Below are 27111 nucleotides of genomic sequence, written 5' to 3'. Positions count from 1 at the left end.
CTGGAAAGAAGGAAAGGATGATGATGGAGCTTCCTAAGCCTTAGATGGCTCAGTTTCTTCCTGAGCTTCTTCCTCCTTCTCAGCAGAGTCAATTATTATGACATCTGCTTCTTCAGGGGTGAGGACGAAAGCCTCAACCTCTCTTGCAATATCAGTTGTGAAACCCTCAGCATCGGGCTTCACAGCATCTTCAGCATTGTGCTCAGCAGCACTCTCTTGAACCTCTTCTTAGACCCCTCCCTTCGAATCGGGAGTTTTCTGATTCACCTCCATCTCAGGAGGTGGTGAAGGGGTCTTTGGTGGTGATTGAGGTGGTGGCTGAGGAACCCTCGGCGATCCACCGCCTTCCTCGAGTTCTCTTATTTCAATGCCGACGGGCCTCGGCCTCGTCTGGAAATCGTGAGGGCCAATGATGGCCATCATTCGTCTTCTTTTGAGAAGAGGTTGCTCGTCCATGTCTGATTCTTCAGACTCTTCTTGTATCTGATCTTCGGGACGAGCAGGGGCTTTCCCTTCTCTTTGTCTCTTGCTCTCTTCAGACTACAAAAGACAGGGGGGCAGGAAGAATATGAGTAAAAAAAAAAAAAAAAAAAGAGAAGAAAAAAGAAGCTGAAAAGCTAAGTCTGAGAACTCACCGAGGTCTTCAGCAAAGCCTCGTCTTCTTCCTCAGCGGCCCTAGCTGTTGCTGCTGCTTCTTCAGCTGCTTTGGAGGAGCCTTCTCCTCCCTCACAAGCTTCGATGGCCCGTGCAACCTCTTCGGCTGTACGAGCAGCTTCGATTCCTCGTCCAATAGCTGGCACAAGGGATCTCTCTTCTTCCACCAAGGTTTCTGTCGCTGATAGAGGGCAGAAGCTTCAATTTGGAAATCAGCCGAGTCCAGATGAACGTCTCTATCCTTCGGCTTAGTGATGGAGGGGGCCCGAGTCAGTATGGTCCTCCCTTGGTCAACGCCGAGACGCTCGTAGTCTATTCTGGCAGTGACCTCGTTCAACTCTGAACGCAGAAAATGAGCAAAAGTCAGTTCAGCAACATCAAAATGCTGGATAAGTTATAAATGCGAAAGCAAAAAATAAAAGGAAAAGGCTTCGGCCCCAGCCGAAATAGCTTACCATCTTTAAACTTTCGGCTGAGGCCGACAGCAGCAAGCATATGCTCCTTGAAAACATAATGGTTGTCTGGGAGCCAGGTTGCTGGAATTGTTTTCAATCGGCCGATCCCCCCTGGGTTATCCATCTTCCCAAAAATGCTGGCCTGATGGAGATTGAAGTCTCCTTGGCCATCGTTTTCTAAAGGACCCAAGCTGAGCATCTCTGGGTCAGGGTTGGAGAGGTATCGGGGGGCGCTAAAGACATAAGGGTGGTCTGGATCTGTGGGTGCCCTAACCCAGATCCATTGGCCTCTCCAATCTTTATCTGAAGAATCATTCGGCCACATTGTCAGGTACTGGGGTCGGGACTCAATCCGATACCATCCAAGACCATGATGTCCATGCCCACTTTGAGTATTCGGCACCAGCCGATGGACTTTCTTGAAGTAGTGCAGATTTGGGGTATATCTGAAAAACTTACAGACCCAAAAGTAAGTCATCACCCTTCGGATGCTGACTGGTGTTAGCTGGCATAAGGAGATCTTGTAATGGATGAGCATGTCTCGGATGAACTCATCCAAAGGGAACCTCAGCCCATACTGAAGCTGTCTAGTGTACACCCCCACATACCCCGGGGGTGGACGATGGATTCTATCAGATGCTAGGGGCATTCGGCACCAATATCCATCGGCCTCCATAATGCCGTAGTGCAGCTCAATCTGCTCGGCAAACCGATATACATCAGCATGCTCTACCCACCATGGGTAGGGGCAGTTCTTTATCATAGCTGAGGCTACCTCAGCATCCTCCCACTCAGTAAATCCAGGAAGGACATCCCAAAGCACAGTAGGGACACCTTCGTCCTGTCCAGAAGTGCTCGGCCCCTCCGTTCCTTCAGGAGGCGCCGAAGAAATTAGAGTCGCCCTGATCCCTTCAGCAGGGTCAGGCCCCACTCTTTGTTCGTTCCATGTCCCAGTCCTGTTCCTTGGATCGGGAATTTTCCTTGCCCTTCTTGGAGCACGGGCTCTACCTCTGACTCCTCTCACCATTGTCGAGTTTCGAAGAAAAAGTCGAAAAAAAAGGGAAAGAGTTCGAATTCGAAGAAAAATAAACTAAAATCAAAGGAAATTACCTTAATCTAAAGCGGAATTTGCCGATCTACAAGTTGGTAGTGACGAATTTCAGTTTCTAAGCTTAATTCTCGGGGATTCAAGGAAGTTTTGATGCGGAATCAAGGGTTTTGCGCAAGTCGGAGTTCGTGTTTGTGAAGAAGTGAGGGGAGAGAAAGCGGTTCTCTTGTTTATATTTCCAGAAATGGGAATTCTGGAAGTCCGCGCCTTTAATTTCCCTTAAATACCTCACTAAGTAACCGTTAAACACACGTTCCCATGATTAACCACCCATTATCCGTCCAACTTCCACAGTCATTCATCCAGCCGCCGTTATTTCATTAATTGCGGTTTAAATTCAAATTTTTTGGATTAATTAAATCATTTACTTCCCTCCTTTTTTCTGATTAATTAAACCCGACCCGTCATACTTCCAAATCGGGTCTGGGGGGCAAGTTGTTTGGGTCCAATTTAGTCCAATTGGGCCTAGTCATTAAATGATCCAATTAAAAGCCCAAGGTCAAGGTTCAACTCTCCATATTTGCTAAAGTCAAGATCAGTCCACAAAGCAAGTCAATTGGGCCAAGGCCCACTTCTCCCATATATGCAAAGGTATAAAAGCCATTAATATCACATTTGTACGATTATTCACAAAAAGCCTTAAGCAATTAATTCTCTTGCATAACTTTCTCTCTCTACACATTGTACTGACTTTAGCATCGGAGGGGCCTTCCTCGGCAACACCCCCGAGGCTAGTTTACGTGTGTTTGCTGTGCAGGAAACCCTCGGCCCAACATCACTTGGACCGAGCCCAGTCTTCACCACATCTTCGGACCTTCAGCAGGGTCCCATTGTTTTCACCTGAAACATATATTGATATTGGTAAACCTTTATGTAGGAGGATCGGAAATTAGAAAAATGTACGTGCTCCCATAATGGTGTGCCTAAGTGCCAAATTATTTTCTGATGCTTATATTTCTCAAATTTTAATATTTACTTCTTGTACTTTTTTTTTTCCGTGTTATGTGTCATACATTTACTTATGTCATATCTGGAAATAGGAAAAGCAAAATTTGGAATTTAATCATATGATTGAGGTATAATAAAATAGTAGAATAAAAGTCAGTTAGATTGATCCAGTAACGACATAATATTCCTTTCTTTACATTGTGCAAGAGCTAGGACAAAGTAACAATGAGCTCATGATATGTGGGAGTGTTACACATGTTATCAGTTATCAAGCAAGTCACAACCTAATTAAGATTTTTGAGTTGTATTTAATAAAAATCTTTCACTATAAAGTATTAATTGTTGCTAAATGTAAAACTAAAGGGAACATTCACGATTATTTAAGGTGTAAACTATACACCTTATTAAAGTACATTATTATAAAGGATTTTTTAACTTTTACCACCAAAAAAAATCAAAAAAATGTTTTTTACCACCAAAACTTCTAAAACTTTTATTTTACCACCAAATAAAAAATTAAAAGTTGTTTTTTACCACCTGTCGTCAAAAACCTAACGGAATTTTTTAAATTCTTCGATTTTCGTGTCAAACACATGCTCTTAAGGGGTTTTGGGGGGCACTTTGGCCCTATGGGCCCAATTTGAGGTCAGAATTGAAAAAAAACGATCGAAAATGCCTCGTTTTACGTGTTTAAAAAAACCTCGATTTGCGTGAACACGCAAAACGAGGCATTTCCGATCATTTTTTGTCAATTTTGACCTCAAACTGGATCCATAGGACCAAAGTGCCCCCCTAAACCTATGAAAAACATATTTTGCGCACGAAATTCGAAGGAAATTTTTTTAAGCCGTTAGATTTAACGGTTTTCTTGACGTTTGGTGGTAAAAAACCATTTTTAGAAATTTTTTTGGTGGTAAAATAAAAGTTTTAGAAGTTTTGGTGGTAAAAAACAATTTTTTGATTTTTTTTGGTGGTAAAAGTCAAAATTTCCTATTATAAATAAAACATAAAGAATGATGTTGACCCATTATTCCATTAATATAATTGCAGCAAAGAATATTAAAAGGTGATGAATGTTGAATGACACATGTGGGACATAAAAAAAAGCCCAATATACGTACCCTTTCGTTGCAATGTGGGATTTTTTTTGATGTTTTCATTTTAAATTTTTAGGAGAATTGAAATGTGGTTGGCAATCGTATACCCTTTCGTTGAAGACATCGCAGGGTAGACTACCTACCCTACACTTGCATTCATTTGCCACGTACCACACCGCCACCGCCACCGATATGGCCGCCACCACCACATAATATATAGGCAACCAAAGCCATAGATTAACTTTATGCATGCAATAAAAGCAATATTAATCAAACTCTAACTATTATACAAATATATATACAATAATAATACTATAATATGTGTGTAGAATTCCACATAGATCACCAGGCCATCGTGTTAAGTAGGTTTTAGTCTCATTTAAGCATTTGATCATTACTGTTTATTAAATTAAATTAGCTTAGATTGATCATTAAACTCAAACGAATTTAATTTAACAATGATAATTACTACTAGAAAACAGGTAAATTGCGACGGAATTTATTCGTTGGAAACACCCTGTTTTCCGTCGGGAAAACCCATTTCCGACGGAAATTCCGTCGCAACCGATTGTCGCAAAAGTTGTTGTCGGAAAAACACCCTTTTCCGACGAATTCGGTTCGTTGGAAGTGATTTTTAGGCCAGGCAAAGTCCGTCGGAAAATTCCGATGGATTGTATTCCGTTGGAAATTTCCGACGGAATTTCCGTCAAAAAATGCTTTAAAAAAAACAAAAAAAAAAAAACGCCCACCGCCACCTCATACCACCGCCAGTTGACACCCCACACCATCAGCCCCTACCTCACACAACCAGCCAAACCCTCACCAGACCCACACCCAACACCACCAACCAGATCTACCATACCACCAGCCCCCACCTCACACAACTAGCCAAACCCTCAACAGACCCACACCCAACCCCACCAACCAGATCTACCTCAACCTGAAAAAAAAAAACGAAATAAACACTACCCACGAACCAAAACAAACCCAGATCCCTAGCCACCCCAAATCCTTAACCGACCACCAGATCCCCACCAGTCCCGGCCCAAACCCTTACCTCAAAACACAAAATAGAAAACTTACCAACACCACCACCACCAACCACCCACCAAGTCTTCCTCTTTTCGCCGGCAAGTCCAAAAATTATAAAAAAAAAAAAAACACACAAAACGTATCACCACCATGAAACTTAAAAATTAAAACTAAAAAAAATTAAAAACACATATAAATACCTTAAAACTTGAATTTGTTTCGAAATTAACCTTGAATTTGGTTTAACTAGTTGAGCCATCGCGCGCGATAGCCTAATAAAGTGAAACGGAGTTTGTAGGTAATTTGCAATATAAGCAAATGTGCAATAGTAATTGATGTAGTTATTGCATGAAAAAAAAATTGATGTAGTTATTGTCAGAAATTATTGCTATTGTTCTATACTTCTATTGATTTTCAGTGTATGACAAATGCATGTAAATTTGGATCTTTGTCAATGTATGACAAATGCATGTAAATTTGGATATTTGATGGGAACTTGAAAATAATAAGGTGCTTTATAATTAATTTTTAGAAATATAATTAGTGTTTATAAAATTACTAATATTTGGATTTACAATAATAGTGATAGCAACAACTTAACTAGTAAAATTTTTAAGTTATTTTTTATAAAATGAATGTTAATTGTACGGCAAACAATATACTTCGTAGTTTGTTTTAATATGTCATAACGTGATCGATTAGTGAGAAAGGGAAATCCAATTTGTATCCTAACGCCTCTTTCTTAGATTTGTTTCCCATTTTCTATCTCAGAAAATCTTGCGTGAACCTGGTCCCCAATAAAATTATTGTGGACCTAAGATTTATACATACGTAACTGGCATTATATTCAATATAGTAACCCCTAATTTTAATATAGTAAGCTTATTTTTAACATAGTAATCTTTTTAATACTTGTGTGACCTTTAATGTTATTATAAACTTAAAGTACGACATTATGTTGAATAGTGACCTAATTTTAACATAGTGGTCTTTAATATTCATATTAACCGTTATATTAAAAATTTCATTAAAAAAATTAAACTCTTATAGCTTTTAATGTCACACTAACTTTTATTTCAACATAATAACCTTTATTTTAATATACTGACTTTTTTTTTTATTAATAAAACAATCATATTGTCTCTAATATTGGTGGTCCACAATAAATTAGTGTAAACCAGATCCATTTAAGAATAATGGTATCTATCTTATTTCTCAGTCTTATACCTCTTCATCCAACTTCTTGCATTATTTCTTCTTTCCATCCGTATAACATTTACTTAATGATTTAAATATTTATCATAATCCTAATCTCACTCTCCCTCTTTACATTATTTGATAAACTCTTTATAAATGTTTTCTATTTCCTTTTCAATTACATAGCATTAAAAGTTATTAGGACAATTACTCTTTTTTTTTCCTCTGAAGACAGGACAATTACTTTATAAAGACCTATATACCTTTTGTTATTATTTTTTTCAACATTTGCTAAAAAAAAAAAAAAAAATGTTTCGTATTATTTGCAACAAATGATTTCTTTTTTTTTTTTTTTTTTTTGAAAATTTGTCATTTCTTTCATGTTTTCCTAATCACAAGCATTTCTATTGTTCTCCCACTATTTAACAATCAAAAATAAACTATATGGTATTACAGTGTTACTAAAGTATCATATTACAGTGCTACTAAAGTATCTCTCTTACTTGCTTTCCTTATCCCCTCATCTCTCTTCCATCTTCTATTGTTTTGTAATTTTTAAAAAAATCTCATTGTAGTTGATCCATTTCCTCGAGCTATGTTCGTAGAAATGATAGGAACTCCTCCATTGGCAAATCCAATGGCCAAAATGTTAGCCCCCCTGTTCAACAGTTTCATGGCATCCTTTGTTAGCTTTCCACCAATAACATGGTCACATTCAAGACCTTCCAAATTGCCTTTAATACATACTAAACAACTACCTCCCAGCTGCTATGATAATGGCACCACATACCTTTCCTACTTGAACTTATGAAACACCATCTACCCTTGCTGCTCCAAGCACTAAATTCGCAAGGCAATATTTGCACAATTACCTAGAAAATCATAAAGAATTTTAGTATAGGGGGCATATACAACATACTACTCCATTCTTTAGTCAAATAAGGTTATAGCTAGGAAATCAAATATAGAGCTCCAAAAATTAGTGTCCCAACACACAATCATCAAATTTAGGTGAACTCCACTCTCCACTCTTTAGACTATACCTTCATTAAGCTATGAAATTGGCTGGAAAATTTCAAGCAATTAGAGCAATAATACTCTATCAGAATAAGTTAAAAGGTATAATTAGGCAAATTGCAAATCATATAGAAAAAAGAGATAATATTACAAATCCTGCTATGTTTATTACAGCCAATATTGTACTATCCCAATGCTTATAAGATTAAGATTAGCATCCAAAATTATTATGCCATAAACAGCAAATTAAAGGGTTCTAAGCAAGCCGATTGTCTTCCTATATTTTTTCCAATTTTTCCTACACAAACTCTTGCAAACTTCGCATTACTTTTGTCTATGCTTAGAAAATAACATACGAAGTGTATATATATATATATATATATATATATATATATATATATATATATATATATATATATATATATATATATATATATATTAACCATCCAATAAGAAAATTGAGAGAACATGCAAGCTTACAACAAGCACATAAATCATTCCTTATAAACAAAAGATGGATGCATCTTTGTCCTCTAACCTTAGTAGCTAAGATTCTACTTTCTCAGCCAGGCAGTTCCACTATATGATAACTATACTCCACCTTAATTGAAGAAGTCATTATATAAACCCAATATAATCCAATAAATGTGAATTGCTAAAGCATTTCAGATCCACTAATGGATATTTGAAAAATTCTAGAACCAAATAAATGTTACTTTTATATAACCAAGGTAAGGCTTTTATTACTTGGAAAAGAAGGATGCTTCCACATAACAATCAAGAACTATGCAGGTCAGATGATACCAACTAACCATGTGGTCTATAAGGTATTTGGTGTCTAGATGTTTCTGCAAAGATTTTTGCGTATGAAACCTTGATTTTCTATTACTTGATAGAAAGGGGAATACCAACATACTTAATAGAAAGGGTTAAAAAACCAGTAATTAACTTTGTTAGGGGAAATCCCTAAACACCTCCACAGATCAATAACAGGACTAATAAACATGCTTGGTAAAAAATTTACAAAAAACAGCATTAGAACTTGTTTCTTTTAAATAGAAAATACACAGAGACAAGTCGACAACTAAAACATATTATACATTAACTACAGAGTAGGCTAACTTCAACTAAACTAAGCTAAGCATTGTGCAGCCAGCAGGTGTGCATTAGCCATTACGTATAATAATGCCACAACAACCTAATTATTACCAATTCAAGCCAACAAAGCTTATCATTAATAACAATTCACCTAAATAAAAATATCTTCATAATCACCAAACTCAACTACAAAATTTCAAAATTCATTACATCAATCCAAATAATTATGACAGTTCACAAAGCATGCAAATAATTATGACAGTTCACAAAGCATGCATAAAACTGTAAACGATTTTCTGAGTTGGGTCAAGTCTATCCCACTTACTCACTTAGACTCACCCTCTTGAATTGGCGAGCATTAGTTATAGAATTCAATTAAAGGACCCGTACAATCTTTGATAACATCACTAATTACAAGTATTAGTTATAGAATTCAATTAAAGGACCCGTACAATCTTTGATAACATCACTTACAAGTATTAGTTTAATATTCCACAATAGAATTACACCAAATTAAATATACTGACAATTAAATTGATAGCCTAAGAAAGGGGAGGGAGAGTTGTGAGGGAAGCAGATGGAGAGAGAAAAATGAAGGGACTTGAATACTTGATTGCCTGGCTGGTGGTGCTGGGAGGTGTCCACAAAATAATTAGGCAGGCAAATGCCAATGCATACTATAGCAATTCAGCACAAATAAATGACATCCATCCATTAATGATGAGAGGGTAAAAATTGGAATGTAATCGAAGAAGTCAAGAGTTTGAAATATGAACGCCCAACTCCAAGTTATTTCTATTTCGTATTTTTAAATCAATGCCAACTGTATAGAAGAGCTTTGTTGTGTCCCAATAAATAATCCATCCTAGACTGCTCCCCCCTTGATAAGATGAATTTTAAGAAGCACATTTTAAGCTCTTGACTATTTCCTTTTGTAATTTAAATTCACCCAAACTTAATCAAACAAACAAACAATGTCGTAAGATTGGAAAGCGCTACCACAAAAAAATTGATATATTTGACAAAATTGCCTTTGATTTCCCACAAACAACGCAACACAAGTTCCCAAATATCGATTCTAAAAACACACAATACATATAAGACACAGAAGTTATGACTGGAAGATCAAAGCTATAGTTACCGAAATTGATACATCCTATAAGAAAACTTTCTAAGAGTTGGTCTTATAACTCATCTTCACCTGACCCTACATAGATTATTCGAATTCCAGACCTATAATAGAAAATTTGAACCCAATCAAATTCTTAAAATATGGTATATTTGAACCCAATCAAACAATACTTTGAAAACCACCACAAAAAGAATTAGCAATGCATCATTAGTTGACACATTCAGATCAAGAGATGAATAATAGAGCCAAAAGCACCAAAGTAAATGCTTCCAACATAAGTAATTTTTACCAATAATGCAATTATCCAAAAGTCTGTCTCACTACCATACTTTCCAGTTTCACATATCTAATTTCAAAATAGGATGTATAACATAATACCAAGGAATCGATATAACAACATAATCCATTGAAGAAAAAAAAGGACAAGAAAGTACAACATTGCACAAGGAAATGAGATAGGCGTGCTCTATCTGAGTGCTCAAAACGAAGGGCCGGGACTAACTGCAGAAGATAGTCCATCATTGTCAACTCTTTCAAAAACAATTACCGCATAAGCATGAACTTGTGAAAAAGAAATCAAATCACTTGATGTAGCTCAGAAAAAGGAAAAAAAAAAACAAAAAACAATAAAGAATATGAGCCACAACCACCCAACCTCCCCTATCCAAATAAAGGCAAGGTAATAAGATGATAAAAGAAAAACTACTGGAACCACTCTATATGTGTGAGTAGTACCACAATATTGCACCAACATCAATAGAGTGATAGCCTGACAAAGTAAACCTAAAATAGGTAGATAATTGTTTCAACTAAATCTATTATTTAAACAAATCAACTATGCACCAACATCAATAGAGTGATAGCCTGACAAAGTAAACCTAAAATAGGTAGATAATTATTTCAACTAAATCTATATATTTAAACAAATCAACTACTGGCATTACTGACCTCTTTACTTTCAAACACAGGAGACAACAACTCTAATTTGTACAGTGTATCACCATTGTATTTAATGTTTCACAAGAACACTTTTAGAATTCAAGATATTACTAGTTTACCACTAAATTTTTTTACAAAGAAATAGAATTTCCAACCTTAAAAATCACTATAAAGATCACAACTTTCGAAGAAATCCTAGATCTTCCCATAAAATCAAATTCAAAACCAGAATACTAACATTATTGCCTCATATCAAGTGATTGTAACCAAAATTCCCCAAATTATCGCTATATAAATCCATCAGTAAATAACAACCTACAAGCCATTTCAAGCAAATATTGATTCGAATTTTTCATTCTATAACAACAAAATCGTTTCATTTGCAAAATCAACTTCACAATGTACGGAATTAGCTGAGAATGCAATTCACTAATCCATAAAACCATCAACAAAAGTAATTACTAATCCAAAATATACTTGTTTCCGCAATAATTAAAGCAATAACCCTAAATCAAAACGCATTTGAAGCCAACAATTACAAAATACAAGCCATGTTTTTTTTTTTTTTTTTTTTTTTTTTTTTTTTTTTTTGGTAAGTAAGCAATAAAACCAGATTATTAAACAAGCGAGATAGAAAGGGAACCTGAAGATCTTCAGGAAGGTACTCATGCTTCATAGAAAGATCCATAGCAGGCAAAAGACACTGATTAGGAGCGTCAACAATCTCACAAGGAAGCCGATGTAGGGCTTCTTTGATATCATGATCTTCCATTGGTCACAACAATCATCAAATCTTAAACCTAAAATCAAAAAACACAAAATCAATCACAAAAATTAGGTAAAAGTCAATCAAAAAAGAGGAGAGAGAAAGAGAACCAAACCATATTTGCGTGGTCGACGGAACTCTTGTGCATAGCAACCAAGACATTCTTCTTAGGATAAAGAAGAGCCTTCGACAATGAAGATGAACCAGTAGCAATTAGGGGTGTCCATTATTCGGATAAAAACCGAAATCCAATCCAATCCAATCCAAACCGAATTATCAATTTGGATCGGATCCAAACTTTAAATCGGATCGGATCGGATTAAATTTTTTTAAAAATTCGAATTTTCGGATCGGATCGGATTGACCTTGTTCGGATCCAAAAAAACCGAATTAACTGAATTATGAAAGCGTTATTTTATGAAAAAATATTGTTAATATTAATCATGTTAAACTATGCTTATGATTATAATAATATTAATCATGTAAACCTATGTTTTCAATACTTGTATTAATCATGTACTACTATACTTTCAAGAATTGAAATTTTATTATTGCAATTTTATTTTTATAATCGCATTAGACCCAAAAAAATTAGCAACATATTTAATTCGGATTTTCGGATCGGATCTAAATAACTGAATTATAATTCAGATTGGATCGGATTGGATTTGGTAAGTAATTTAGATCGGATTGGATTTGAAAATTAAAAACCGAAATTTATTTCGGATCGGATTGGATTTAGGCTAAATCCAAACCGAAAACCGAATGGACACCCCTAGTAGCAATCGCCATTTGTGTAGGTTTGCTAAGCTAATTACCTCACTATCTCCCTCTAATAATGAAGGATTTTTCTTGTTCATCGGGTTTGATATTCTTCCCTAACTGGCAAGAGTCTTTGGAAATTCACCCAATTCTGCAAAACCATTACACTAATTGTCACCTAGGGTGCATAGTTGTGATCAAACCAAACCCTAGATTGTCAAATTGATATTCCATGATTATTAAAAAAAAAAACTAAAGATCACGGCTTTAATGAAAAACTTAGAATACGCTTCAATGGAGAAGAAACTGGAAAAAATGGAGGGAGGAGAGATGAGTGGAGAGTAGAGAGTTTAGAGAGAGAAAATGAAGTGAGAAAGGAGAGATGGAGTCTGAGTGAGAAAATCGGTTCAAAGGAGAGATGAAGCAAATGGAAGAAATGAATGGCAGAGCATGAAAAGGGGAAAAAGCAAGAATGATGAATTAGTGTTGAAGACCGAAGTCAATCAACGGGAAATAACAAAAAGAAAAAAAATAACAGGGGCAAAATCGGTACTACACTATAGATTTCAAACGGTAACCAATGTTTTGTGGTTTAAAAGGGAAAGGATAAGGCCAAATTCGACCACAAAAACACTAGATCTAGTGTTTTCATGGTCGAATTTGACCTTAAAAAACCCTTTATTTGTTTAGCACCATCCCTAAAGCCAAACAACCACCAAGTGAAATATTTGACGACTATTTCGCATCAAAACCACCCCACAAATCACCGAGAAAGAGAAGAGAATAAAGGAGAACAGGAATGAGGAGAGAAGGAAGAGGAGGAGAGAAGAAAGAGGCGAGAAAAAGAAGTGATAGAGAAAGAGAAGTCAGAGAGAATGGGTAAGATGAGAGAGAAGGAAATGAAAAGGGGAAAGAAGATGAAAGAGAAGGACGAGGGGGGCGGATAAGAGAAGAAGGGGATTTGGGGTTTCCATTTTTTTTTTTAATAATACCGACGGAAAATTCCATCGGACATTTCCAACGAACTGAAAATCCATCGGAAAAGGTAATTTCTGACTGGCAAATCCATCAAAAAGTAGATATTTTCCGTCGACGGAATTGTTAAATTCGTTGGAAAAATCCGACGGAAATTTCGATTTTTTCGACGGAATAATGTGTCCATCGTAACCATTCCGTCGTAATTCGACCTGATTCTACTAGTGAATACCACATTATATTTTGTTAATTTAAATCGTGTAATGCGTGGGAAGTTATATTATAAAGTATAAGCTAATAAACATATATCATTTGTCTTCAAAGTATATATTGCATTGAGTGTGCAAAAAAGATGGAAAAGATTATTTCTACCACTTTAATAAGGGAATCCAAGTGCCATTAATTCAAAGAAAGTAAAGCTAAGCAACTAGGTGCTCAAAAATATAACCAAAAATCAAAATCTTATTTGCCAATAAAAAAGAGACGAAACCTACACATAGAATGGGAGAAACTCTCCTTATGAAGAAGGAGAGACATAAGTGGTTTATTTGAGTGAATTTATGCATAAGTAGTACTAGATCATCTTTAAACATAGGACCTTAAACATCAATGGTTTATTGAAACGTACCCTACCAGGCCATGACCTTAGCTAACTTTTTTTTGACCTTAGCTAACTTCGCCACTATGCGTATATATATTAATTAATTATCTTTTTAATTTCAAAGAAAAACAATTCAAGCATTTATCTCCAAGATTTTTACAATAGTATTTACATCAAACCAAATAATGCCCAAGTGTAAGACACAAGCACACTACCGAATTACCAAGTCATACATACATACATTACATTGCATATATAATTTAAATTTTATTAAAACTAGTTACAATTATAAACATGCTGCATGCAACATGTATTTATTCATTAAATGCTACACACTACCGATGATGTTTCTTGCTGATGAAAACTTCGAGAAGGAATTTAAGCCAAGCAGGATGGTCATATTCATTAATTTGATCAGTCAATCCGATTCAACGCCCTTGGGGAAGAGGGTTTGGCAATTTCATCTTACCAAACCATACAAGTCCTGGTTTGACAGCAGGAACCAAACCATCCATAACAAGGTTTTTGTGCATGAGCAGCATAAACAAAGAGCACAAAATTATAGTGATGAAGGCGATCCAAGGATTGTTGTGGATGGTTGTAACATACACTCCCATCATGAATGAGACCAGAGTAGCGTATAATGATAATAGTAGCAATATTATGCTAAAATCCATTAACACCACTGATTTTCTTTTGTCTGCGGTAGCGACGACCCAAAGCAAACAAAATAAGACCATCATTGACAAGCACATTGCCAATACGTTGAAGATCATAAAAACTTGAAATGCTGCCTTTCCTAGCAGAACGGGAACTCCTTTAGCTTCAACAAGTCCACCCGGAACTGTAAATGCTGCTGTGAACGTTATTGTTGCTATAAGAGCTGCTACAACACCCATTGTGTTTGCGTATTCTTGAATTTGTGATGTAGGAACATCCCAGATACTTCGAATGCCGACCACTAATGCGTTACTCTTCAGAAAATCTACAAACTGTGCAGCAAAGGTATTGATATTTCTTAGACAGAGTTGTACCAACATCTTAATTAGACTACTTATTGTCATAAAAATTAATGTTTTTTGTAAATAATTCTACAATATTTCGGATATTAGTTATGCAGCCCTTTAACAAAAGTATATACTTCCTCCGTTTTTTTAATACTTGCAACACTTTCCTAAAATGCAACACACTATAACTGGAAAGTTATTTTGAGAAAAGCTGTACTATTTCCCTCTTAGCAAAATTTGTAAAATACCACCAATTATTATACCCATTTTTTATAATACCACCAACAGAGGAGAGAGGGGAGTAATGGGGGAAACAAAGGAGAGAATCGTGAAATTAGAGAGGGAGAAGGAGGGAAAATAAGAAGAAGGTACATACATGTGCAAGGGTTAGGAGGTGAGCTAATCAAAAGAGCTCCACCAATGGTTGATAGAAACTAAGGATTCTATCAAGAGAGTGAGAGACATGAGCTCTTAAAAACATATTTGTATAATTTATGATGAAATTTATGAAATTATAGAATTTTTACATGATATTCGGGTCTATTAAACTTATCCGTGCACCCAAATTCTATCATGGTATTAGAGCCGGAACGTGATTACGAAGAATTGAAGACCGAAGGCCCGAGATATATGAAGGATCTCAAGCCCGACATTGAAGAGGATATGGAAGAAGAAAAAGGCAAAGGTATGTTTTTGGAAAATATCAAAAGAGAAAATTTAAGTTAAAAAAACATTTTATAAAAAATCAAGATGAAATTTTATGTTTAACAAGATTATTGTTCAGAGTTTGCTAATGACAAGAGCATTAGCGAAGATGGTTGGTGACAAGGGTACCGACAACAAACAAAAATGTGAAGACACAAATGTTTTAGGAGAAGGTTGGTGACATGAGCACCAACAAAGTAAAATTGTTAGTAACATGAGTACCAACGAGAAAGTTGAGAAAATTACAATTAGGGGGAACAAGTTGGTAACACGGGTACCAACACAAACTAAAATCTTGAAGAGCAACAAGATGTGATGACGAAACAAATTTGGAATAGTTGGTAACATGGGTACCAACACAAAAGATTGATGATTGGTGACATGGGAACCAACATGTATAACAAGAAAATTTTAAAAATTAAGTTTGGAGATCATTGATGAAAAAAGCACTAAAGGAGTTTTTACAATGAAGATTTTTCAAGATTAAGGAAGAGTGTTGGAAGTTAATCTAGAAAAATCTAGATGTGCAATGAAAAATCTAGAATAAAGTAGAAAAATCAAGAGAGCTATGTATCTAGAAAGATCTAAAGAGTGGGAAGCAACCACTATAAATATGTTGTATGTGCAAGGGTTAGGAGGTGAGCTAATCAAAAGAGCTCCACCAATGCATGGTTGATAGAAAGTTAGAAACTAAGGGTTTTATCAAGAGAGTGAGAGAAATGAGTTATCACAAACATATTTGTACAATTTATGATGAAATTTATGAAATCATAGAATTGTTATATGATACTCGGGTCCATTAAACTTTTGCGTGCACCTAAATTCTATCAAGTATATGATGGTCTTAGGGTTTTAAATGAAATTGAAAGTTTGTTATTTAGTGATTAATCTACAAAATAAAGACTAATTTGCATCAATTTTATGTATTATGTCTTTAATTAGTACTAATATTGATATTATTGTTTAAAAGTAATGCTTAATTATTGTTATAAAAAGTTAGCTATGGTTCATATGTATTTTGGGGTTTTCTTTAACTCAAATCATATTTCTAAATTATGATATTTAATCATAAATTAAGCGTACATATTAGTTCAATATAGATTTAATCAATGTAAATAATGCTTATTTAGAAAAATATATAATTTGAAAATTTCGCAAATTTGAGATAAACCCTTAAAGAAGAACAATAAATTATAATTGATACATATTTAATGATTTGATTATATTTTGTGTGAGCTTGAATTATGTTTAATCAATTACAAACTATTTTTCACTAACCCAATTTTAATGTCTATTGAAAAAAAAAACGCAACTGAACATTATCATAATCGATGTAGAAAACAAACAATGACGTCATATATGGGAGATTGGGCAATCTAGTGGGAAATTTTTTAATGTTTTAACAAATAATAAGTAGTAATAATTCAAAAAAATAAATATTAGTTGTTATTACTAAAACAAGAAGAATAGTCAGTGGTTATTGCAGAAAAATCCAAAAAAAATGAGAAACAATTATTGCTAATAATGTAAAACTGAAATAAAAGGATACGAAAACGTTCATAAAAAATTAAAAATAAAAATAAAAAATAAAAAGAATTGTTAGTTCAATTCCTACCTCAAAGTGTTCTTGAATCAAAGCTCCAGCGGGGATTCCATCATCGTTTTCAATGCTTTGTTCCACTGAGAAATCTAACAGAGCTCGCACCAAGTTATGGTTCAAATTCATTGTAGCCAAATGTAATGGCGTGTTTCCTTGTTCGTCTTGATGATTTATTTGGCCAAATAATTCTGGAACACCAAGCAAGTCTTTGGCTTCTTTGTAGCTCGGTATAGTTTTCAAATGGTGCAAGATGTTCTTGCTTGAATTATCACGCAACTCCACTAATTTCGGACACTGATCAATTATGACTCTAATGATTTGTAGAGTGTAGGTTGAGGTGATTGTTGCTGCCCTATATAGAGGAGTCCTTCCTTTTGCATCTTCCCAACATGCTACACAACTCTCTATCTCTATCATTAATTTTATTATGCCAAAGTATGTTGAACCTAGAGCTTTTCTCTCCTTGATTGGTAAATCTATTTAATTCATCAAATTATATAAATCAGATAAATAAAATTCATCATTTTCTAGATAGTCCATTACTAAATGTTAGAAATCCATCAATATATACATCGACTCTTTCTACAAATTGAAGCATACACAATACTTGGTTGTTTGATTAACATGAAACTAATTGTGCACTACCTTACTAATAATAAGTGAGTTTAACTTCAAACTGAAAGTCTTAACTATTGGTTTTGTTTAATTACATAGGTAGACAAGTAATTCTCCCTCCTAATCACTATTGAAATTTTTAAAGCACAGGGGTTGTACCAAGTTTGGTACAAAAAAAAAAAAAAAAAAAAAAAAAAAAAAAAAAAAAAAAAAAAAGCGGAAAGAACATATAGTTGTTTTGTAAAGAACATACATCTTTTTTGTAAAAAAAATATATAGTGGTTTTGTAAATATCATCCTCTGGATTTTTTTATCATTATTTATATTCTAAAGAACATGTGTAATATTAATAAAATTAAAAAAAAAAAAAAAGCATGATAATATTATGTAATGAATATTATTTATATATACCCACCATAATCTAAAGACCAAATTCAAAGAACATTTCAAAATAAGCAATGAACATTATGTCACAAATAAAAGTACATTACACTGACAATAAAGTAACATGGACAAATATTATTTTCACTCTTTTTTGGTGCAAATTTATTCTTTTTAATCTGGGTAAGACTTATATATTCATTACATTTTAATATAATATTCTTTTTACTCTAAGTAAGGCATATAAATTCATTACATTTTAATATAATGTTCTTTTCACTATAGCTATATGTTCATTACATTTAGAGAAAGTATTGCGTCAGTCCAGACTAGTTCAACAGATTTTTGATATCCTCTATTGGGTGGATGATATTCTCTACTGGCTGAATGATATCCTCTATTAGCTGGATGATATCCTCTATTGGCTATATGATATCATCCAGCCATGGATGATATCATATAGCCAATACCGGATATCATCCAGCCAATGAAGGATATCATAGACACAATCATAAATGATATCATATAGCCAATAGAGGATATCATCCAGCCATGATATCATATAGCCAATAGAGGATATCATCCAGCCAATGAAGGATATCATAGACGCAATCATAAATGATATCATATAGTCAATAGAGGATATCATCCAGCCATAATATCATATAGCCAATATAGGATATCATCGAGCCAAAAGAGGATATCATCCAGCCAATAAAAGATATCATATAGCCAATAAAGGATATCATCCAACTAATAAAGGATAGAATCCAACTAATAGAGGATATCAAAATTCGCATTTCATCAGTCCAGACTGACGCAATAGTTTATGTTACATTTAATTTGTACAATATGTTCATCCGCTTTTTTTTTTTTTTTTTTTTTGAATGAAACGTCTTGTACGATGCGCATCGTACAGGCGCGCATGTAGGAACCAAGCATTATATCATTATTGATGATGATGTTCAAGTATAAGGTGATATGATTTTACGTGTGATAAGGGATGACTTATACTATTGTAAAACTGTAGCTACCATAATAATTCCAAATCTCTACCCTTCAATTTTAAGCACTACGTCGTAATCTAAACTATTTATAATGTTGACAATAAAAAAAACATAAAATTAATGTAAAAGAAAGTAATCGACAAAAATTGTTTTTAATCTTATCGCAACAATGAAACTGCCCTACTCAATAATCAAGTTTCATCATCTTGTTGTTTATTTAATCATTATTAGATCATATATTTTGCACCTAGCCACCCACCAACAAGTATATATCATCAATGGAGGTTGTGGCAAATAAAAATTGGCGCTCAAAATGCCTCAAATGGATGTATATAGTAATGACCAGGCTAAGTTTTACAAAAATTGAGAAACTTAAAATCTTAGGTATTGTCGATCGATATGCTATATAGATGTAATACTATCAAAACTGTATAGTGAAACTTAGGCTTGACGGATCGGATATCCGATCCGAAAGGGGATTTCGGATCGGATATCCGGATCCGAAAATTCGTATATTTGCTATTTGTATCCGATCCGAAAAATTCGGATATCCGAACTTTTCGGATCGGATATATCGGAGATCCTATATTTGACTACTTTGATTACTAGTTGTTTTGAATGGAAAAATTGATTTTTTTTTTTTTTTTGTCCCATTTTATCCTCTTGTTACTCACAACCTGAACAAAGAGAGATAAAATAAATGTGTAATTATCATATTAAAAATAATTAATTAATTATCCTATTAAAAAAAAGGGACTTGTAAATATTGTCCACAACTAATTTTTAGAAAAAAACAAAGTAATAAAATTACAAAATACAAATAACCTGCCATGGCTGCCAATTTGCCAAAATGCAAAGTAATTAGGTAACTGCTAGTCTGCTACAAAAGTACAAATTATGTAACAAAGAAAATTTAAAGTTAACAGATACATTAATGTCCAAATAGTTAACAACTTAACAATACATGCATTTTATCTTATACTTAAAAATAAGTCATCAACGCCGGAAACCGATAGCGGATCAACGAAGGGGGCAAGTCAACAACCCTACAAAATATGAGATATCAAAATATTAGATAATCATAAGATAAATAAAAACATAAAAGATGCAAAAATTAAACTATAATTTTTTAAATATTCAAACTAAAAAAAGTATTACCTTCTAATACTAAAAGTAATCATCAATGACGGAAACCGAAGGCGGATCAACAAGAGACGACAACTCTACAAAAAACACAATGAAAATACATTGTTCAGATTATTCAAAGAACATACACTTATAACAATTAAACTGATCAGATTATTCAAAGAACATACACTTGCAAAAATTGAATTGATCAGAACATACACTTGCAATAATTAAACTGATCAGAACATACAAAATAATACTGAAGTATAAACTGAAGTATAAACTGAAGTAAAAAAAATAATAATAATAATAATACTGAAGTATAAACTGAAGTATAATCAGACCATTTGACAATAAAAAAAAAGAGCAAATAAAGTATAAACTGAAGTCAGTCATAAACATTCAAAATATTCATAAAAAAAAGGGAAAAGTATTACCCTCTTCAATTTGTTGTATGTCATCAATACTTTCTTCAATCAAAAGCGGACCACGTGTAGTGCGCATCCAATCTTGGGCACAAACCAAAGCTTCAACCATATGTGAGGAAAGTGAACTACGAAATGGATCAAGTACTCTTCCCCCGGTGCTAAATGCAGATTCGGATGCAACCGTGGAGACCGGAATGGCTAATACATCCCTAGCCATTAGAGCAACTATAGGATATCTATCCACCCCTTTTTTCCACCATCCCAAAGCATCAAAACTCTTACCGATAATATTAGGTTCTCTATCATCCATCAAATACTTGTCCAAATCAGATTTTTTATCAAAAACTGTTTGTCCACCAATATCCCTCTCAAACTCAAAATCAGCAACATCATGCCAATCATTGTAGTTTTCCAAGTCTTTTGAAGTCAAATCAATATTTTCAGAAACACTCGACACATTTTGAGATTGTACAGCAGCATAATGTTCATACAAAGAAGTCACAGTTTCCATCACCATATTATACAACTGGGTGGCCTTGTCAGAATCATATTGATCATTAATAGCCCACTTAACATAATGCATTTTGCGTCTAGGGTCAAGCACAACAGCAACATACAACATCAAGTTAATGTTATCCACATTTTCCCAATACTTGTCATGCTTTTTCTTCATCCCATTAGCCATTGACCTTTCCTTAACATCAACACTTTCACACTTTTTTTTAATCATCTTGCCAATTGTGACAAGTTCTAACAAATACACATTAGTAGTAGCATACAAAGATCCCGAGAGTCTCAAAGTAGCATCATAAAAAATCTTAAGAAAGGGAATAAAAGAAGCAACACGATCCCAATCTATATCAGTTGGAACACCCGACATCTTTGTTAACTCAGAAAAAAATTTCCCACCATCAGAATTTTCAAGCAAATAAAAATCCTTACGAAAAATCAAAGCATACTCCAACATCAAATAGGTGGAGTTCCACCTAGTTTCAACATCCAAGCAAAGCTGACGTTTTGATACAATTTGTTCTTGATTCACACAATTTCTGAATTTTTGCAATCTGGCAGGTGAAGATCTAACAAATCGCACAACATTACGTATTCTTTTTATTGATTCATCACATTCTTTCAAACCTTCTCTTACTGTCAAATTAAGAATATGAGCCGCACACCGCATATGCACAAATTTACCCTCTAAAACGGTCCCATCTTTCCATCTTAGTAACCTCTTCCTTAAGTATTGGACCCCTACATCATTTGAGCTTGCATTGTCTACGGTAATGGTCATTACTTTAGTGATACCCCACTCAAGAAAACATTTTTCTACCCCTTTACCAATAGCCTCACCTGAATGAACACTAATTGGACAAAAATTTAAAATTTTTTTGTGCAAGTTCCAATTGTTATCAATAAAATGGGCTGTTAAACACATGTATGACAGATTTTGGCAAGAGGTCCATGTGTCAGTAGTGAGAGAAATACGAGAAGAACACTTGCTAAAATAACTTTTCAGTTTTTTTTTTTCATCTAAAAACACACGATAACAATCTCTAGCTACTGTAAAACGAGAGGGGATAATGAAATTAGGCTGAACAACAGACATGAAGTTGCGAAAACCCTCACGATCAGCAAACCTAAAGGGTAATTCATCCGTTATTATCATTTTAGCAAAAGCTTTCCGACCCTCGTCTTGCCTAAACATCCAAAATTCTATTTTACCCTTTTTTTCCCCACTTGCATTATCACCTACACTAACATCTCCTAATGTTTTCTAACTTTGTTCAGTTTGAAAAGCAAGAAGCATTTGGGATTTGGTCACATTAGGAGGGTATTCTTTACACCTTTCTAAATGATTTTTCATAGCACTTGTACCCTTTTTAGAGTCACCAGTAACATCAACAGAACAATACACACATTTTGATCTTTTATCCCCATTTTTTAATATTAACTCAAAATGATCCCAAAGCCAAGATCTTTTCTTTTTACCTTTTTTTTCAGCTCCATCAGCATCACTAGTCATGGTTGAAGGCCTTTTTTTTTGTGGCTGTGGTGGTTTTTCAATTCCAGCATGCTCCTCATTGGCAGCGGTTGATGCCAAGGGCTCCTCTTCACTTGCTTGATTTGCTACATTAGCAGATTCTACAGTAGCATCATCCATCTAAAACACATAAATCAAAATGTAAATTAGTTGACAAAATAAAACTGATTCACTTATTTTTTTTTTTATTTTTTTTTCAATCACAAGTTCTTTCACAGACTAATTTAAATTAGCAATTCAGCAGAAGTAGGAGCAATACTGGAGCATAGGATGACAGATTGACAGGAACAGAAACATAATGACATTTTCTCACAAGATAACAGCAGAAAATTAACAGTTCAACAACACCATAACAAATAATATGAAACATTAAGTAATCTACTAAATACTAATCCTAAATTCCTATAATCTATATATAATCTTTCTGTTCATTTTGCTAATTCTATGATTCTATCTATATCAGTCATTATCATATTCACTACATAATTATTAAAAACAAACTAAGAAGATACTTTGATTTTATACTTGAATCTCATAACTAAGATTCTTAACTAATGGTATAATATACAGATCTATAATTCTTTGATTGTAATGTCAGTAGAACATTGAGTGAGTGAGGGTTACCTTGGTGGAGGAGTGAGGGGCGCCGCTTCTGGTGAAGTAGTGAGGGGCGTCGCCGTTTCTGGTGGAGGAGTAAGGGGCGCCGCTTCTGGTGAAGTAGTGAGGGGCGTCGTCGCCGCATCTGGTGGAGGAGTGAGGGGCGTCGCCGCTTCTGGTGGAGGAGTGAGGGGCGTCGCGGCTTCTGGTGGAGGAGTGAGGGAAGATTGTGGTGGTTTTGAGTCTTTGAAGGTGGTCGGAGATGGAGAAACCGAGAAAGGAGTAGAGAGGACTAGAGGAGAGATGAAGAGATCGAGATTCGTGAGAGGAGTGAGAAACTGAGAAGACTAACTGAGAAAGTGAGAAGAGAGAGGCGGATTAGAAATTAGGGTAAGTTGAGTTTTCGTTGGGCTTGGGCTGTTGGGCATATGGATAATATTTGAACTTTAAAATATGGGTAAAAAAAAAGTAATTTTCGGATATCGGATCGGATATCCGATATCCGACTTTATTTTCGGATATTCGGATAACCGAAATTTAAATTTTCGATATCCGATATCCGAAAATTTCGGATCGGGTACCCGATCCGAAAATGTTTTCGGATCGGTTATCCTAAACTTTCGGATCGGGTGCGGATCGGATCTTCGGATTATCGGATAATCAGAAGTTCTGCTCAGGCCTAGTGAAACTTATAATAAAAGTCACCATTAACAGTAAAAATAAAGAAAAAAATGTGTACTAGTTATACAATTGTATACTTGTGTTTAAGAATTGCACAAATCTCTAGGTAGGTTGATTATAGACATATTATTACTCAATTTCTATTGCAATTTTTTTTTTATTAAAAAAAATCATTAATTAATTAGTCAAATTTATTAATACTAATAGTCATTATATGTATGTATTTAATATCAACATTGTACAGTATTGCATAAAAAAAAAAAGTGTAGATATAATAACTACCAATTTATTATAGCCATTGCAAAATATCCTCTAATTTAAGTATTCTACTTGGTATGTAGGAGTACTTACTAATGACTAGTCGGTATTTTTCGATTGCAAGATGAAGAGGTGTCTCCATCATATCGTTGGTTACACGAGCCAGTTCAGGATGGTGTTCCAGCAACACTGTAGCAATCTGGCCAATCTCAACCCTGTCATTGCGAAATGCTAAATGTAACGGCGTGTTGCCTTCTACATTCTTGACCTCTGCCTGGTTATGATCATATTCAAGGACCAACTTGAAAATGTCGACCTTGCCCACCACTACCGCAACATGAAGGGGGGTGTTCCCATCCTTGTCCTGTTGCTTAGAATATTCGGTTTGACTCAGAAAGTACTCTTCACTTATGCCACTTTCTATTTCATTGTGTCGTTCTTCCTGGACGAAGCTTACCAGGTCGCTATTTTTGGCAACATTGAGAAGCTTTTCATCCATCACCTCATTGTTTCCCGTGTCTTCCATTTTGTCTTTTATTGCTGAAATGAAACTACAATTTTTCCTTTTTTTTTTTTTTTTTTTTTTGAAATTGTTTTTGTAAGAGCAACTACAAATACAAATGTGAGTTTTAATTGACTTCCTTATTAAATTGGTTTTACCTTCCCATCTTTATTTATTCTCCTGGCTGGATACCTTACTTCCTCATTTTCTTACATAATGAGTAAGCTAAGATTTGGTTTTTCAAGGAATCGTAATATTAAGATTTTTATTTTTTGGGGGCATTTAAAGAGGTACAAAGGTGGAGGATGAGAATCAATCTTAAAATCCACTGAAATCAAAAGAGAAACTCTAAGCAACTAGATAATTACAAAGTCTTAAATAGACCTAGTTCACATTAATTTATTGTGGACCACTAATACAGAGTGTATATATACATACATATATATATATATATATATATATATATATATATATATATATATATATATATATATATATATATATATATATATATATATATATATATATATAACACTATGGTCATTTTATTAACAAATAAAAGTTGCTATGCTAAAACTAAAGGTTATTATGTTGAAATAAAGTCATTGTGTTTAATAAAGGTCATAAGAGGTTAATTTTTTTTAATGAAATTATTAAGATACTAGTTAATATGACTAACAAAGTCATTATGTTAAAATTAGGGTCACTATATGTTCAAGATAATGTCATATTTTAGGTTTGGCTTTTTAAAAAAAAAAAAAAAAAAAAAAAAAAAAAAAAAAAAAAAAAAACTAAGATTGATCAACAAAAAATAAATTAAAAACTTGTCAATCAAAATTGAGTGTAGTGGTAGTCATTTTAAGGATAACTGCCATAAAATCTTTTTTTTTTTATTAGTTCATTACATATTTACATCCCTTCATAAATAAATATTAGTTTTTTACATTACAATTTTTATACACATATGGTACAATTTCCTCTAGAAAGACTTGCGTGGACCTGCTTCACAATAATATTATTGTGGACCCAAGATTTATACACACGCAACTGACATTATATTGAATATAGTGACCCATATTTTTAACATAGTAACCTTATTTTTAACATAATAACATTTATTAAAACTTGTATAACGTTTAATATTATTGTGAACTTGAATACGACGTTATGACCCTAATTTTAACATCGTGACCTTTATTATTCATATTGACCAGTATATAAAATATTTCATTAAAAATATTAACCTCTTATAGCCTATATATTACCAAAATGACTTTTATTTCAACGTAATGACTTTAATTTTATTATAGTGATATTTTTTTTATTAATAAAACAATCATAGTTCCTGTAATATTAGTGGTCCACAATAAATTAGTGTGAACCAGGTTCATGTAAGAATTTGTGCTCTTTTTGCACTTACAAAAATGCTTTTCACTAGGTGATGCCAAACCTACCTAGACGAAAATTTTATAAACTTCAATTAAGTTTTGGCCATTTTTTTTATTCTTTTCTTTGTAAGCCATGCCATTCTTTTATCCCTTTTAATATTCTTTGCCGCAAAAACAATTATTGAATATTACTATACAATATAATGCCCACGTCTTTTTCAAAAAAAATAAAAAATAATATATATATATATATATATATATATATATATATATATATATATATATATATATATATATATATATATATATATATATATATATATATAATATCCACGTCACGGAAATATTGACTTGGCTCACCTGTTATATATTGATGTTGGTGAACCTTTATATAGGAGGATCGGAGATTAGAAAAATGTACGTACTTCCATAATGGTGTGCCTAAATTATTTTTTGGTGTGTCAAATTATTTTCCGATGCTCATATTTCTCAAATTTTAATATTTACTTCTTGTACTTTTTTTTTCCAATGTTATGTGTCATACATTTACTTATGTCATATCTGGAAATAGGAAAAACAAAATTTGGAATTTAATCATATGATTGAGGTATAATAAAATAGTAAACTAAAAGTCAGTTAGATTGATCCAATAACGACCTAATATTCCTTTCTTTACATTGTGCAAGAGCTAGGACAAAGTAACAACTCTGAGCTCATGATATGTGGGAGTGTTACACATGTTATCAGTTATCAAGCAAGTCACAACCTAATTAAGATTTTTGAGTTGTATTTAATAAAAATCTTTCACTATAAAGTATTAATTGTTGCTAAATGTAAAACTAAAGGGAACATTCACGATTATTTAAGGTGTAAACTATACACCTCATTAAAGTACATTATTACAAATAAAAACATAAAGAATGATGTTGACCCATTATTCCATTACTATAATTGCAGCAAAGAATATTAAAAGATGATGAATGTTGAATGAC

This window comes from Chenopodium album, chromosome 12 (genome assembly GCF_948465745.1).
Source record: "Chenopodium album chromosome 12, dcCheAlbu1.1, whole genome shotgun sequence".
NCBI lineage: Eukaryota > Viridiplantae > Streptophyta > Magnoliopsida > Caryophyllales > Amaranthaceae > Chenopodium > Chenopodium album.
This window is presented reverse-complemented; position numbering follows the sequence as displayed.